At 39.0% G+C, this 18,152-nt stretch overlaps 1 long non-coding RNA gene across 4 annotated transcripts in view; it reads right to left on the bottom strand.

Moving 5' to 3' along the window:
• Positions 1 to 277: 277 nt before the first annotated feature.
• Positions 278 to 18,152, bottom strand: part of LOC106990969 (uncharacterized) — a 48,510-nt gene continuing 30,635 nt past the window's right edge. For 2 of the 4 annotated variants that reach the window (XR_001434160.4, XR_001434159.4), the window contains exons 3-4: positions 16,743 to 16,952; positions 278 to 8,000 (exon numbers count right to left, since the gene is read on the bottom strand). This is a non-coding gene — a long non-coding RNA (uncharacterized LOC106990969). Of the gene's footprint in view, positions 8,001 to 9,156; positions 9,235 to 16,742; positions 16,953 to 18,152 lie in introns of all 4 variants that reach the window. The other 2 variants (XR_009599421.1, XR_003588257.3) reach the window with 2 other exon arrangements.

The raw sequence follows: 18,152 nt of genomic DNA, 5'->3' as shown, positions 1-18,152 counted from the left end.
TTTATGGCACATATGAAAGTTGTTCAGTTGTGTTCAACTCTCTGTGACCCCATGGACTTTCCAGCCCACAGAATTCTCTAGGCCAAAATACTGGAGTGGGTAGCCTTTCCCTTTTCTAGGGGATCTTCCCAACCCAGGGATTGAACTCAGGTCTCCCAAATTGCAGGCAGATTTTTACTAGCTGAGCCACCAGGGAACCCCATCATGGCACATAGATGCTGCATATGCATCGAATAAGTAAATGAATCTCCACCACCAGACTTTAAGAAATTGAGTCTTTTTGTCTTTTTTTCCCAGCTTTATTCAGGTATAATTCACATATAATATTGTGTTAGTTTAAGGTATACAATATGATGATATGATATACCTATATATTGGAAAATGATTACCATAATAAGTTTAATTAACACATTGATTGCCTAACCTAATTACCATTTTTTGGTATGGAAACATTTAAGATCAATTTTGTTAACAATTTTCAAGTACACAATACAGTTTTGCTAACTGGGGACATAAGAAACCGAGAACTTATTCATGTATAACTGGAAGTTTGTATTTGGCCAACATCTCTCCATTTCCCCGCCCCAACCCCTGGCAACCACCAACCTACTTATAGAACCATGTCTTATGCTACTTTCTAATTCAACACTCCAGGGTGGTTGAGGGGAGATACATGGCAATGATGAAAAGATAAATCATGTCCAGGAGCTCCAGGGAGGGAGTATTTCCAGAGTCCCATCTGTTTCCTTAATTTAGAGCAATACCAGCTTACCTCCTACAAAAACATCTAGGGCAGGGAGTCTTTATTCTCTTTGCGCTAGTGTCTATGACAACGTTTAGTAACAATTTTTCCTAAGCTCTTCCTGCCCAACTTCTCATGCTCTCTTAATATGGTACCCATGTGCATGGCCAATAGAAGCTCTTACAGAAAGAAGCACAACGTCACTGCTGAGCAGTGCTCCAGAGGCCACCATTGCCTGCGCAGGGCAGGGCAGAAGTGAGATGCGGGAAGACTCAAACCCTCTCATTCTATCTGAGGATGACATTCTTAAAAATCTGTGACCTCCCTTAATTTGCATATCACTAGTATATTATTTATTGGCTGATAGTTTTCATTGTTTAAAGGGTTTTGGAGAGGAGGCATTTGTTATTCTATTTCACCCCCAAAGATAGATATCACTACTTCATGTGTAATTTTGTCTTTCCAGTTTATGATGACCACTTTCTGTAAGTAAATAGTTTTACTTTTCTACTAATATTTTGAAAAAAATATCTTTAACAGAACTTTCTTCATCAGCTCATAGCATTTATTGAGCAGTTTTCTCAGTCAAGGAAAAGGGAAAAGAAAATTTGGTTTCTTTTGTCCTTATGGTTCTGCCTACCAGCCTAAAGTTCATATGAAAATACACATCACACAATGCTATTTGTTGAGACAAAAATTTGTCTCACATTTTTGAGAGAGGAGTTGAAAACTTTTTATATAATTCAGCAAATGATTAATACATGAACACTTCACTTTGCGAAACAAATAGATGAACAGGAAACAGTTCTGGCCATCGTGCTCATCAGGCATGAGCATAAAAAGCTGCCCATGAACTATTCCAGGCATCCATTCTTGCTCACCACTCGTGATAGATTGGGCACTAGACCAAGAAAAATTAAACCCTAGATGTAAAAAAAAAAAAGTTCCTTTCAACTTACTGGGCAAACAACCAAGACTACAGACCTTTTAGGTTTCAGAAAACATTACAGAGAATCTTTACTGATGGCAAATTTGCTCTCCCAGCAATATACAACTTTTTCTGTATCCATAGTTATTGCGCCATTTCTGTGGCTGTGTTTCACAGTTGGGCACAGATGTGGAGTTTCGCTTGTATTCAACTGTAGAAGATTAATTTGTAACTTTCCCCCCCTCGCTTTGGGGAAAAAAATCAGGAAGGAACTTAAATACAAGGCTTTTCCTCCTATTTTACATTCAAACATGTCTTGCAGGAAATGAACAAATAGCGATTCTCAAATATAACATTGTGCTTCTATGTGCTGCAGTACAAAAAGAGCTTTACTGGAATTTTGTGTGTTCCGGAAGTTGAGATTTTTTAAGGACAAATGTGGGACTTGCATTTTTTCACTTCCTGTAGAATATAAATGCCAAATTCCTTAGCCTAACACTCAAGATCTCCAAAAGCTCATCCCAGCTCACTTCCAGTCTGATCTAGGTCCATCCTGATTCCATGAACCCAGAAACATCTTGTGAGGCATGTTAAAGATTTTTACCTCCAAACTGTTTTTCTCTCTGGATTATCCTTTTATCTTTCCTTCCCTCATCCCCCAAACCCACTGTCAAATTATTTATTCTTCAAGATACATATTCAGAGAAAAGGCATCCAGAAAGCAACCCATACATCATCTCCAAGCTAGAATTTCCTTCTTTCTTGGGTTTTCATAATTTTGCATAACTAAGGATTACAGCTTTTGTAATGAGGAATAAAAACTAAAAACTACTTAACAGCTTATCAAATAAAACTTGATCATAATTTATTTTTTTTAAAGGGCAAGAAATTCTTTCAGAACCAAGGAGTTACATTCATACCTTTAAATGCTCTCCCTAATAAGCAAAAAGAATAGAAATGCCAACCAACATAGGAAGCAGTAACAAGATAGAGCTGCCCTAGGGGTCAAACGTTACTATTTTTAAAAATAATGGAAAGGTGGGGAGAAAGCAATTAAAAAGCTAAAATACAAAAATTGAATGTGACCTACAAGAAGAAAGTCAACAACATTTTAATTGGAGATTTAAAAATGATAAATGAGTACATGCATACTCCTGCAAAATTTCTTCAATTAATGTGTGGGTTTAATGCAAATACTAATAAAAATTCCAATGTGATTTTTTTAATTAAAAAAAGGAAGTGAAGTTTATTGGGAAAAACTAAACAGACATGATTTAAAACATATATTGGAAAAAGAATAATGCAGTGACATTCGTTCTGCCTGATACCAAAACATATAAGAGCTAGAGTAGAATGCTGTTGGAAGATGACCAGGGAAGTAACCTAACAGAACAGAACAGATAGCCTAGAAATAAATCTTGTTTTATGTAATACACTAGGAAATGATAAAGAGAAAAGAAAGGACTTTTCAATAACTGGTGTTGAAGATTTTAGCTCTTTAAGAAGAATTTTCTGGTTGCACACTTCAGAATAAAATGTGTTCTAAGTAGAATTTTAAAACTAATGATTCAAATAGTAGAATCTTCAGACAAAGTAGAAGAGGTGACTATTTTTTAATGTCTGGAGGAGAGGGTTCTTTAAGGTTAGAAGTAGGAAGAGGAAGCAAAAGAGGAATGAAGTAATATTTAATCACATAAGTCCCAAAGGTGTGCGCATTAAATATAAACAAGTAACTGATTGATGTCTGGTAAGTTGGTGAAGCAGCTTCAGGCTCTAATAAAATGCTCCCTTCCACCTTTAGTGCCTATATCTATTTCAAACACATAGTAATAATAAACAGGATATTGAAAGGAAAAATCAAAATGATAAAATTGAGTTCAAGAAAGGAGACCAAATAATAATAATAAAGAAAGGAGACAAAAGCAAAAATAAACAAGTGGGACCTAATTAAACTTTTTTGCACCACAAAGAAAGCTGTCAACAAAATAAAAAAGAGGACATACTGAATGGGAGAAAACATTTGCAAATGATATGACTAACAAGGAGTTAATATCCAAAATATATAAACAGCTCTTACAACTCAGTATCCAAAAAAACAAACAACCCAATTTTAAAAATGGGCAGAAAACCTGAGTAGACATTTTTCCGAAGATATACAGATTGTTAACAGGCACATGAAAAGCTCCTCAACATTCCTAATCATCAGAGAAATGCAAATCAAAACCACGGTGAGATATACCTCACATTTGTCAGAAAGGCTATCATCAAAAAGAACATAAAAAAAAAATTTTGGCAAGGATCTGAAGAAAAGGGAACTCTTGTACATTTCTTGGGGGAATATAATTAGTGCAGCTACCGTGGAAAAGAGTATGGAGGTTCCTTAAAAAAACTAAAAATAGACCTACCATATGACCCCGAAATTCCACTCCTGGGTATGTATCTGAAAAAACAAAAACACCAATTCAAAAAGATACAGGCATCCTAGTGTTCATAGAAGCATTATTTACAATCGCCAAGACGTGGAAGCAACCCAAGTGTCCACAAACAGATGACTGAATAAAGAAGATGTGGGATAATAAACAATGGAATACTACTCAGCCATAAAGAAGAATGAAATTTTGCCTTTTGCAAAAAGGGATGGGCCTGGAGGGTATTATGCTTAGTGAAATAAGTCAGATAGATAAAAACAAATTAGTATATGTCACTACTGATATGTGGAATCTAAATAAAACAAACAAATGTAGCCAAACAGAAAAACTTTCAGTTATAAAGAACAAACTATTGGTCACTAGTGGGGAGAGGGAAAGAGTTTGTAGTAAGAAAAATGTAGGAGATTAAGATATATAATTACTATGTATAAAATAAGTAAGATGCAAAGATATAGTATACAGCACAGGGAGTATTACATAAAAACTTATATGGAATATAATCTATAAAAATTTTGAATCACTATATTATACACCTTTATTTTCTTGGGCTCCAAAATCACTCCAGACTGTGACTGCAGACATGAAATTAAAAGATGCTCATTGGGAGAAAAACTATGACAAACCTAGGCAGCGTGTTAAAAAGCAGAGACATCACTTTGCTGACAAAGGTCTATATAGTCAAATCTATAGCTTTTTCAGTAGTCAAGTAAGGATGTGAGAGTTGGACCATTAGGAAGGCTGAGCACCAAAGAATTGATGCTTTCAAACTGTGGTGCTGGAGAAGACTCTTGAGAATCTCTTGGACTGCAAGGAGTTCAAACCAGTCAAATCTAAAGGAAATCAACCCTGAATATTCATTGGAAGGACTGATGCTGAAGCTGAAGCTCCAATATTTTGGCCAAAGGCAGGAGGACAAGGGGACAACAGAGAATGAGATGGTTGGATGGCATCACCAACTCAATGGTCATGAGTTTGAGCAAACTCTGGGAGATGGTGAAGGACAGGAAAGCCTGGCATGCTGCAGTCCGTGGTGTCACAAAGAGTTGGACATGACTTAGCGACTGAACAATCGTATATTGTAACTATACTTCAATGAACAAACTAAAAAAACATAAATATAAATACCACCATGGAACTGAAGCAAGCAAAACCTGCCACAGTTGAAGAGAGCAGAATTTTAGCTGTATACCTTCCCGTCTTCCATTCCCATATCCAAGGCTGCAGCTCGTACAGATACAGCCTCATACAGAGAACACTGAGGACAAAGATTAGGGCTGAGACTCCCTCTAGTCATATGAAACTGAACGGAAAAGTTGGCTTACCTATACCTTAGAGGTGTGGGTTCATAGGAAGCTGCAGACGTTGGGAGGTAGGAATTCAAAGACACAACCTGAGGTGTGAAAGAATTTGTGATATCTACAATGTCTCCTATTCTGGTACTAACCAGATTTGACCCTACTTAGCCTCCAAGTTCAGAGGAGATCAGGGGCGTTTAGGGTCGCAAGGCACGCTGGGATCTCCAGTTCAGAACTGGGTATGTAGTAGAAGTTTGATGTTCCTGACTTACTTTGATATTGTAGGTTTCATTCTACAGCCATACCATCTAAAACAAGACCATACAAAATTTGAAAGAAAAAGAAAAAGAGGATGGGAAAGCATGGTATATGCCAAAAGCAATGCTGTCATATAGGAAGGAGTGAACTTGGAGGGAAAGGGAAAGAGAAGAAATAAATAAAAGACTAAAAACCTTTCTACTAAAAATGAGTTACAGTGTTCTCATGTCAGCAGACCAGGTTGAGGCCTTGACTTACAGGGAAAGTCAGCTTTGAGGTGACAGGTTCACTTCTGAGCAGGGAGGGGAAAGGGGAGACAGAACTCACTGACATGGAAGATTGTATCTTTAAAGTCATATTGTGCCATTGTAGATGAGAGTAACTACAGCCTCCCTTGGGATGAAATGTGAATGCTGAATGGCTCCAATAATTTAGGACAAAGCAGCAAATCAAAGGACCCTAAGAGGATGTTAATTACTGGAAGAGTACAAAATCTCTTAGAACAGATGCCTTTTCTGAAAAGATAGCAATCCCAGTCCTGAAGGGATAAATTTAATACTGAGACCACACAGAAAAGTAAGATTGCAAAGGAGATATAAATAACTTTAAATAAGGATTTTCCATAGAAAGCATCTTCTTCAAAGAAAAGATTTTAAAATATGTTGGCCTATTTTACAAACACATTCCTGCCATTTCCTTCTCCAATGCATGCAAGTGAAAAGTGAAAGTGAAGTCGCTCAGTCGTGTCCGACTCTTTACGACCCCATGGGCTGTAGCCTACCAGGCTCCTCCATCCATGGGATTTTCCAGGCAAGAGTACTGGAGTGGGGTGTCATTGCCTTCTCCTAGACATCCCAAAGTTCTCCCTAAAGAGAGACAGCATCTCCAAGACAAGAAATAGGATTTTGCAAGCTTTTGAAAAACACACGTCTATGAATTGAACATTTGTTTTGTCTCAGTGGTTGAAATAGATTCCAGTTCTACAAAGGTGGATTTGGTCCTCCTACAGAATAAAGCACTTTTTGATTATTAAAGGATTTGCCAATGTAGCTACAGTCAGAAAAGAACATGTCTACTTGCTGGATTTATCCTTCTTCTCTCTCTTTCTTCATCTTTCCTGTCTTCCTTGAATTACAGATTCCCATGTCCATAAGGGCTAGGCAAGCTGTGTAAATAAACACAAGTTGTGGATGTGAGTGTGGGAAGTCTGGGGCAATGCTGGGCTGGAGAACACAGGCTCCACAGGAATGGGCAAAGTTACTGGCCAGCAAGAGCCAGCAGGCAACCTTGCAGGAATGCAGGCCCAGTGCTAAGAGACAGTCCCATTTTTGCAATAAGCCAGAATTATAGACATTCATATGAAATCCATCAGGTTTTGAAATAGCTAGAGTTGATTCAAATATTTGCTTAAATTGGGCAGGCCAACTTTGGCCTTTTTGGCCACTTTGCAGTCTCTGATTTAACCTACTTAAGGCTAACGGTCTCATCTACCTCACAGGACTATTATTGATAGATTTCTTTTTTTTAATAACAAAAGCTATACTCATTGAGCCTTTACTTTTTGCTGGTCAATACTTGAAGTGCTTTACAGGTATTAATTCATTTTTATCTTATGTCAACTGCATGATGAAAGGAACTTATAACCTCATTTTGTAGATGAGAAACAGAGGTACATGAAAAACAGATGAGACGATGCACAATTAGCATGTTAGTAACTGTTTATGTGCTACCAGAACACAAGGCAGTATTATAATTATTAATGAAGGATGGGACTTTCCTGGTTGTACAGTATCTTAAGACTCCATGCTCCCAATGCAGGGGAGTGGATTCTAGCCCGGGTCAGGGAACTAGATCCTGCATGCCACAATGAAGATCAAAGATTCTGAGTGCTCCAACTAAGGCTCAATGCAGCAAAATAAATTTTCAAACAAATTATAATGGTGGAATAAGGGGACTCTTTTGAAACTGGAAGGAAAAGTTGCACAACAGTCTTCTGAAGAGCCGGGAGTCTAGATGTGTTCTAGTTATCTTGCTGTGTAACAAATCACCTCAAAACTTATCGGATCAAAACAATAATTTACTGTCATTTCTCATGGTTTGGGGGTTGATGGGTTCATCTGGGCAGCTCTTATTGGGGCCACTCATGCAGCTGTAGTCAGATGGCTTCTGAGGCTGAGGTCACATGAAGGGGTCTTCATTCACACATTAGGCACTTGGCCCAGGATGGCTGGAACCACTGGGTGCTGGCTGGGCATGGGTTTCTTCGCAGGACCTCTCAATGTGGCTAGCTTTGGCTTCCTTACAGCATGGTGGACTCAGGGTGCCTTGGAGCTCCAAGAGCAAACCTGCTAAGGGACAAAAAGTGGAAGAGGTCTATGAGAGCTAGGCACTGAAACTAGCAGTCACTTTCACTTATTCTTGGTCAGAGCAGTCACAGAACCTACCCAGACTGAAGGGGAGGGTCATAGGCTCCACCTCTTAGTGGGAGAAGTGACCGAGAATGGATAGCCATCTTTAATCTACCAAAGGATGGCCGGCCAAATGGATAATCTCCATTATCCTAGCTGACAGGCTATCACCGGAGTGAATCACTGTCAATTTTTGTCCTTGTTTTGCCTGAGTTCCATCTCCATGACAGCGAGATTGTCTAGGCCAAGGGGACATGCAACAGGGGAGTCACAGTTCCCCAGAGAAAAATCATGTAGTCCTCACTACAAAAAAATGATGAATGGATGCTATAGAAGTAAAAACAATGTCTGCTTCAGATATTTATTATTTGATTTAAATCTATTTTTGATCAACATGAGAATCTTCACATAAACCCTTGCCCCTCCTTCCATGCCTTTCACACCCAAACACTGTCTGTGTCCCTCATTTTATTCGAATAACAGATGTTCACCAGTGGCAATGCTAGGCAGGCCTAGGCTAGGCTCTGTGTGGGAGATCAAAGAAGAATAGGCACTGGAGCTTGCCCGCCAGTCACTCACTGTTGAGTAGGGGGAAAACCCAGGAACAACAGTAACATCAGAGAGGAGAAAGGAGGTGCCATAAGAAGCACAGACAAAGTGCTCTGGAAGTTTAGAGGAAAGGGAGATTTCTCCCAGCTGCACCCTAATCACATACTGCCTCACATCTCTGCTATTGTTGTCATGTCTGGTTACTGATTCCTGTGTTGTTGAACAACAGTAAACCAGTCACACTGAATAATTCACAGGGCCGCTCCTTCCTGTCTCCGGACCATCAGCTCCTCCGAGGCAGGGCTGGAGAACTCTGATAGGCATATTGCAGGGGCTCATGTCTATAGACTGAAGAATGCCACTCCAACAGAAAAGAACATCAATAAGATGCTATCTGAATATGCAATATATGCTCATAAATATAGGCCTTTATTCGCTTCCTCATATTTCTTCAATGCATTAAATAGGAGATTAAGAGGAGATTAAAGGCCACCTTACCTTGCCCTCTCCACTCCCCCCACCCCTTGCCCTTCCCCCTCCCACCCACCTGGAATGATATATCTTTCTAATGGCGCCTCCTGCTTCCAATGACTGACCTCTCACTTGGGTGTGTCCTCCATTGCAGCTATGGAGAGATGTCAAATAAAGGTGATTGACTGTCATAGTAAAACACACTTTGGTGATGGCTCTACAAGGACTTTTACACATAGCAATCTCAGATTTCTTCATGGAAAGTTCTTTTGTGTGTGTCCCATTAGAGTGTCGCCTTTTGACATCCCTTCCAAGCCTTTCTGAAAAACATACTATATTTTCCTTTTTGTTTCTTATTTTTAAATGACAGATGGTTAGGAAATATCTCCTTCTCTCGTGTAATTATTTTCCTCAGTTTTTCTCCATTAAACAGCAATTACCCTCATGCATAATCTAAGTAGTTATTTTCTAGCTCCCAAAGAGAATAATCACAGTGAAGGCATTCATCTTACATACTTCTCAGCAGGAAACTTCTAGTGAATATAATTTGTACCACAGTAACTAACATAGACACTTAAACATGCTTGGTAGTTAATTTTTTTTGAGTGGGACCAAATTTACAGATAAAACATTCATCGGTTTCACAAAGGGTGGTTTTCCTGGATTCTCTCCAAAAATACCTTCAAGGAAAACTAGATATGTGACTACTGTACTTCAGATATTTTCCAAGGGAGAGATGGAGTGAAAAAAAATTGTTTCCTCTGGCTTAAATTACCTCATTTTTGTACTGTGCTAAGCACTTTACAAAAGATGCAAATTGTCTGCCTTATGGAGAAGTAAAACCCCTCCAGGATTTATTTTTTGATGCCAGCAATATTGAAAAACAATTTAATTCACATTATACAGAAGAAAAAAAACCTTAGATAGATTTAACAATTAAAAATATAAATCAAGTCACAGCTAAGTAGTGGAAAGCAGAAATAAGCAGTTATGACATCTTTAGAAGAATTATAACTTATCCAAGCTAGGAAACAGTAAGTGAAATATCAAAGGACAAAAACAAGAGATTTGATATTTTATGAATTATAACATTAAAGATGATTTTTAAAAGCAACATTATTTTACCAAAGATCATTCATGATTAATTTTGAAGAAATTATTCTTGGCTTTTGGCATTCAGTGATGGTCACATTTCATAAGATATCCCCAAAGCCAATGACATAGAGAACCATGTTATTTTGAGTCAAAATTTGAATAATGTTGAGACCATGGTATCCCTGACAGAGTCCCTCATGTGAAAGTATCCTATATGACCCCCCAGCACCTGAATTTCAAGGAGGCCTTGTTCTTTTTACCAGGTTATTCTGACATACTTCTCTCCAGAAGCCACATGTTGATATATTAATATTTGTACAAAGGAAAACATTCACTGCAATAGTTTTTCTCAAATGTGGGGATTCAGAAAGGTTTCATTCTGGAGAATGATATCACTGCTGGGAAATTCTATAGAATGGTGATAACAGAAAGATCAGTGGAAAGTTGCTGAATTTCTAGAGATATTAGCTGAATCAGGACTCAAATTGGCTTTGGAAAAATTGCAACTTTGAATGACAGTATACAAGGGAATCGATTAATACAAGGGATCAATTTTCAACAATCTCTGATTAAAGAAAGGAAAAAGAAAAAACCCATGCACACACACTAAAGATTCTTAAAACAAGGGATCAATTTTCAACAATCTCTGATTAAAGAAAGGAAAAAGAAAAATACCCATGCACACACACTAAAGATTCTTGTCCCCATCATACAGAACAAGAACCACAAGTGGTTAATGTGATTTCTAACAAGGAGACCTCTTGAATTAAATGACCTCTCCCGGCAGTATTAACAGCACGCCCAGCTGGACAAGTCCCAAGGTTATACACCTCAGGCACGACAACAGCGGTTCCCAGCCACACCTGCAGTCCTGTGTGCTGCTATATCCTGTTTCTCTCTGAGCTGGTCACACTATCATTAACCCAGATCTGGACCATGGGCTTCCCAGGTGGTGCTAGGGGTAAAGAATCCACCTGCCAATCAAGACCTCGGTTCCATTCCCGGGTAGGGAAGATCCCCTGGAGGAGGAAATGGCAACCCACTCCAGCATTCTCGGCTGGGAAATTCCATGGATAGAGGAGCCTGGTGGGCTTTATATAGTCCATGGAGTCAAAAAAGAGTCAGACACAGCTGAGCACAAAGCACAGTAGCATAACTGGACCATGGCAAGCCCTCCAATTAGTCCCTCCGGCTCCAGCCCATTTCATGGTCAATCCATCAGACACATTCCCAAGAGGTTGCTGTCTAAAATGCAAGTATAGCTTTGTCCCTCCCAGCTTTAATATACTACAGGGAATGGCCCATCGCCTTCAGGAGACTTCCCAATTCTTTCTTCCTTATTCTGGTTAAAAAAAAGCAACATGAAGTTTACTACTGTAACCATTTTATGTATACCGTACATTCGTGTTAATTAACTATAAGTACACTGTTGTGCTGAACAGATCTCTTGAACTTCTTCATCTTGCAGAACTGAAATTCTATACCCACTGAACAATTCCCCATTTCCCCTCTCCTAGTTCTTAATAATCACTCTTCTGCTTCCTGTCTCTCTGAGTTTAAGAACTTTAGAGACTTCATGTAAGTGGAATCATAGAGCATCCGTCCTCTTGTGACTGGCTTATTTCACTTAGCACAATATCCTCAAGGTTCATCCACACTGTGGCAGGCAACAGATTTCCTTTTTAAGATTGAATAATATTAATATTCCACTCTACATGAAGATCACCACATTTTATTCAGCCATTCATCCACTGATGAACATTTGGGTTGTTGCCATGTCTTGGCTATTGTGAATAATGCTACTTTGAGCAAGAGTGGACAAACACCTCTCTCTTCAAGATCTTGCTTTCAATCCTTTCGGATACATACCAAGAAACGGGATTATTGGATCACGTGATAATTCTACTTTTTGAGGAACTTTCATACCGTTTTCTATAGTGGCTACAGTATGTTACATTCCCACTAACAGTGCACAAGCGTTCTAACTTTTCCATATCTTCACCAGTACTTATTACATTAGTCCCCTCTTATCCATGGTTTCACTTTCCATGGTTTCAGTTAGCCATGGTTCAAAAATATTATGTGGAAAAATTCCAGAAAGAAACAATTCATAAGTTTTAAACTGTGGGCCATTCTGAGTAGCATGACGAAATCGTGAGCCACCCTACTCCAACCCACACAGGACGTGAATCATCCCTTTGCCTAGCGAATCCGCCCTGTAGTCAGTCACTTAGCAGCCGTCTTGATTATCAGCTCAACTGTCATGATATCTCAGTGCTTGTGTTCAAGTAACCCTTATTTTACTTAATAATGGTCCCAAAGTGTAAAGGTAGTGATGCTGGAAGCGACTACTATATTGTTATTATTTTACAGTGGTCAACCCCTTGTGATTAGTGAAATGGAACATCTTTTCATGTTTGTGGGCCATTTGCACATCTTTTTTCTTTTTTGGAGACATGTCTAGTGAAGTCCTTTTTTTTTCTTTTAATCTGGGGTCTTTTTGCTGTTGTTGTTTTGTTTTGTTTTTCTATTGTGGAGTTGGTGTCCTTAATTCTTAAGCATGGTCTACACCCTTCCTGATCTGATTTGGACATCAGCCCCATTTCCGTCCTCTCCTTACCTCCTATACTTCTCTTTGGCAGGCTCAGTTGTTAGAAGTTCTCTACTAGAGGAGCTGCGCTATTGATGTCTCCAAGTGTAGCTCCTGCCAGGGTGCTCCCCTCCCTACTCCAAAAACATCTTGACCAAAAAAAAAAAATCTTGACCGCTGGAGAAAAATTCTGCTTCTGTTATAAAGAACAATTACCTTGAGGGGATTACCTCTGAGAGGCCTTCTCCCACCATGTCCTGTAGCCCATCCACTATCTGTTGCAAAGAAAACCAAGTTCACCCTCTTCTGGACCATTGATCGACCCTATGTTCAGGGCTGATCACGTGGGGCTGTGATTTTTATGAGTATCTGACTCCCCTATGGGAGAAGGCAATGGCACCCCACTCCAGTACTCTTGCCTGGAGAATCCCATGGATGGAGGAGCCTGGTAGGCTACAGTCCATGGGGTCTCGAAGAGTCAGACACAACTGAGCGACTTCACTTTCACTTTTCACTTTCATGCACTGGAGAAGGAAATGGCAACCCACTCCAGTGTTCTTGCCTGGAGAATCCCAGGGACGGCGGAGCCTGGTGGGCTGCCGTCTATGGGGCTGCACAGAGTCGGACACAACTGAAGGGACTTAGCAGCAGCAGCAGCTGTCTCCTGCATCTCCTGCATTGGCAGGTGGATTCTTTACTACCGAGCCACCTGGGATGATACAATCGTGCTCTGTGAAGATTTTTTTTTTCCATTTGATTTTAAGTGTTTTTTTTTTTTAATATGAAATCAATACAAGCTCAAGAAAATTAAAAATTAAATAAAATTAAAAATAATCCACAATTCATATTCCAGTAATCCTAACATATTGATAAACATGGTTTTAGAGTTAGTTCATTTGTACCCTGTTTTAGGCCTTAGAAAACAGATGAATTTATTCAGTGAATGGTTGTATATTTGTACATAAGCACACAAGTACATATAGAATTAGTTTATATTATATTCTTTATAAAATATAGCATTCTTGCTGAATACTATGAATAACTTATTTCATTAAAAATCTTTATAAATATTCTTTAATATGGAAAGGGTTTTCACCATAATCATAAAAATAATACTTTTTCATTGGGGAAACATTTTTTAAAAATATGTAACTCTAAAGTAAAACTACTTATTATCACCAAGAGAAAACTTCTATTAAGACTTTGGGTTGTGTTTTTTTTTTTTTTTTTTTGAGAGGAGAATATCTTTTTGCTGTTTATGAATGTGTATTTTAACAGAAACAAATGGAATAGATATTTTCAACCCTTGATATATTTTTGCCAAATTACTTTCCAGAAAATTTGTTTTTATTAAAATGAACAGCATTGGTGAATGAAACTGTTCATCTCACAGTATCTTTTCCAACATCAAATATTATCTTTTAAATTCAGGGGTTAATTTTATAGTGGGGAAAAATGGGTATGAATGTGAACTTTAAAAATACTGATGGTTATGAAAATAATTGCTCATAATTATCTCATTTTACGACACAAAACAGATTAAGTATGTACAACTAAACATACTTGAGAGCTCTGTACAGCTAAACTCTAGTTTATATCATATCTGTTTAGACTGTTTTAAACCAAGATAACATTGGCTTTAAAACTGTTTTGAAAACTGCATTGTATTAAATGATAATGAAAGAATAAGAAAGTACCTGGCAAGGCAGGTAAAACAGCCTCAAATAAGACTTCCGTGGAAGAGACAAAGGCAGCATCTCTCTGTAATCTGTTTGTCTCTTTCTTTCCTACCCTATTCCCAAAAGGGTAGACAACTAATACATTGATATACACAGCACAATTCAAACAGTCAGATCCTACCTGCAATCAGAATCTTTAAAATGTTCTACTTGGGTATATTTTAAAGTCACTGTTGTATTTGAAGGGCTGTACATCAAAGCCACAATTCACAGAACACTAGAGTCAGAAACCTAAGTACTTTCAGAAGAAGTTTAATTTCTAGTCCACTTCCTAAGGCTCCCCAATGCTGTTGTATGTGCCCCTCTTGTCTCCTTGCCCCTGAATTTTTAAAAACAAATATTTATACCCATTAAATGTTCAACAGATCCCTGGGTCAGGAAGATCCCCTGGAGAAGGAAACGGCAACCCACTCCAGTATTCTTGCCTGAGAAATCCCATGGACAGAGGAGCCTGGCAAGCTACAGTCCACAGAGTTGCAGAGTCAGATATGACTTAGCGACTTCCACAGCAACAACAATAAATTAAACGCCATTGCTGACCTTAATATTGTGACTGCGTCATTGGTCAAAGGGAAAGGGAAATCATATTTTTGGAATGTGCGGTGTTTGGTGTTGGCATTCAGAGTTCACAGCCCCAGGAAGGTCCTCTGTGGTACCTGAGAGAAGGCACGCCTGCCATGTGCTGTCTGTGTGTAAGGCTACTCCCTGCATCTCTAGATAACTATGTGAGATAATCCTGGGAGAAGGAGCAAGAGTGAGGTGTAAATGTTTGGGTTGTACTTTGTAAACACCACGATACATGGGAACAAAGGCAAAATGTTGGACTCTGTTACAGCCTGTGAATGTAATACGATGCTGTCCTTAGTGTTACTGTCTGAAGAGATGAAATCCCTTCATACAGAATGTATTGTCTGGTCTGTGACTATTATTCATCAGGGATTAATGCTCTCATTGTTCTGGGGCCCTTGTGTTAAAAATGCATGCTAATCGTGATAATGGAAGCACAGGATTCAAACTCCCAACATTCAAGGCCCTAATGTTGACCTAAACAACCTTTCAATCTTGATCGCTTTCCTATGCAAAGCCTTGTTCCAGGAAAACTAGTTTCTCAACATTCCCTCCCCATCTCCACTCTGTGTTAGTGCCAGTCACTCCATCTGGAACACCCCTCTTACCAGCATGGTCTGGCAGTTCTGTCTGTTAATCAAGAATCATCTTCTCAAAGTCACCTCCACAATAGCTCCCTTGTTGACCTTTCTCTCTACTCTGAGGAAGGTTCTAGAGACCTTTAGTTCATTCTCTTCCTTCCTGAGTATGAACTTGTTGCAGGAAGTGGCTACTCAGCCAGTGACTACATTGGTCAGTATTGTACAGCCAGGTGTGCCTGAATGACTTGTTCTTGCTAGTTGAATATAAGTGGAAGGGACAGGTGTCACTTCTGGGCTGGTTGTTTTAAGAAATACGTCTGCATGAAAAGATGTTCAACATCACTAATTATTAGAGAAATGCAAATCAAAGCTATCATCTCACACTAGTCAGAACGGCCATCGTTTAAAAATCTACAAATGACAAATGCTAGAGAGAGTGTGGAGGAAAGGGAACCTCCCTACACTATTGGTGGGAATGTAAGCTGGTGCAATCACTATGGAAAATGACATAGTGGGAGGGGCCTAGGAAAATTAAAAATGGAGCCACCGGGTGATTCAGCAATCCCACTCCTGGGGATATGTCTGGACAAAACTATAATTCAAAATGATACATATACCCCTGTGTTCATAGCAGCACTATTCGCAATAGTCAAGACAAGGAAACAACCTAAACACCCATGAAATGAACCTGTTCCTCTCACAGATGAATGGATAAAGAAAACATGGTACGTACATCCAATGAAATACTACTCAGCCATTAAAAGTACAAAATAATGCCATTTGCAGCAACATGGATGCAGCCAGAGATGATCATACTAGCAAGTATGATAGAAGTCAGTCAGAAAGAGAAAGACAAATACTGATACCACTCACATGCAGAATCTAAAACATCGGATAAACGGACCTATCTATAAAACAGAAACAAAATCATGGGCCAGAGACAGATTGGTAGTTGCCGAGAGGTTGGGGTTAGCAGATGTAAGCTTTTATGAATATATTTGTAATGGGTAAACAACAAAGTCCTGCTGTGTAGCACAGATAACTGTATTCAATATCCTATCATAAGCCATAATGAGAAAGAATTATTTACTTATTTACAGCTGTGCTGGGTCTTTGTTGCTGTACGTGGGCAGACTTTCTCTAGCTGCGTGGCGCTGGGGCCGCTCTCTAGTTGCACGGGCCTCTCACTGTGATAGCTTCTCTTGTAGCAGAGTACGCAGGCTTCAGTAGTTGAATAGTTCACTGGGCTTGGTTGCACGGAGGCATGTGGGATCTTCCCAGACCGGGGATGGAACCCAGACTGGAGAGTAAAAGGAAGGTGATAAGGTAATCAGAAGTTTGGCATAGACGATCAGAAATGGGCTTACGGCTCTTCCTGGAATTACTCTTTAACCTCTTCTCAGAGTGCTTCCCCCCGAACCTCCCCACACCCCTAAGAATCCACTGGCAGGTGGATTCTTAACCACTGGCCCACAAGAGAAGTCCCAGTGGAAATTATTATTTTTTTTTTTAAGAATTACAGAAAAATAAAGAAAGAAATGTGCCTGCCTTCTTCACTCTTCCTCCTCTTAGGCAGTTTGAAGCCAAAAATTGTGAAACCCTAGAGCATGGCAGGGACTCAAGAGGTACAGCCCAAGCCCCTGGATCATCAGCTGAAGCAAAGCTGCCTGGAATACCATCACTGAGTTATTAAGTGAGGGTAACATTAACTTTCAGGGGGTTAAGCCACTGAAACCCAATGTTTTCTTTCTTACAGAGCTACAGCCACCCTGACTAATACAACTTGGTATATTCGTTTGTGCTTGGCTCATTTCATATAGCAGGTGTTCAAAAAGTATTTGTTAAGTTGAACTGAAAATTCAGACACAAACACAAAGAGATATAAATTAGATTATACTGTTAGAGATAGTATGAGATATCCATTGACACCAAAATGCTCTTCCAGCTCTATTTTCTGAAAAAAAAAAGAAAGAAAGAAAAAACAAAACAAAAATCCCTCACTCCAAGTCTCTTATTTTACATGATAAGTACTCATACTTTGAGATCAGTTGTCACTTATTCTCATCAAAGAGAAAATAAGATGTTTTGAGAATTGACAGTCACTCTCATTGGATGAAAGTGCCAAGTATTCTTCTGGTTATAAGAACCAGATGGAATAACTGTGAACAATAATGGCAAGATGTCATTTGATTGTCATCTCTTTGATTGTCAGATACTTGGGTCAGATTTTCAAATAAGACATAATTAGTGGAAAAGGGCCCTTGGCCAGTAGCACTTTCATTCACATTCCAATTCAACTTTCATTGTAAAATGATACTGTTATTATTGCTGGTATAATTTTTTAGGCTGAGCTAAGTTAGACAAAAAAGAGATCTCTATTAGCTCCAAGTTCAAAATGTCATCAAAACAAGATTGGGTTATCAGTCCTCCAAATCAAGCTTCAGGCTAATGCAGTATGATTGAATTATTGCATTAGAACATCAGCATATAAAGTTTGAAG

This window comes from Ovis aries, chromosome 2 (assembly GCF_016772045.2).
Source record: "Ovis aries strain OAR_USU_Benz2616 breed Rambouillet chromosome 2, ARS-UI_Ramb_v3.0, whole genome shotgun sequence".
NCBI lineage: Eukaryota > Metazoa > Chordata > Mammalia > Artiodactyla > Bovidae > Ovis > Ovis aries.
This window is presented reverse-complemented; position numbering and strand designations above follow the sequence as displayed.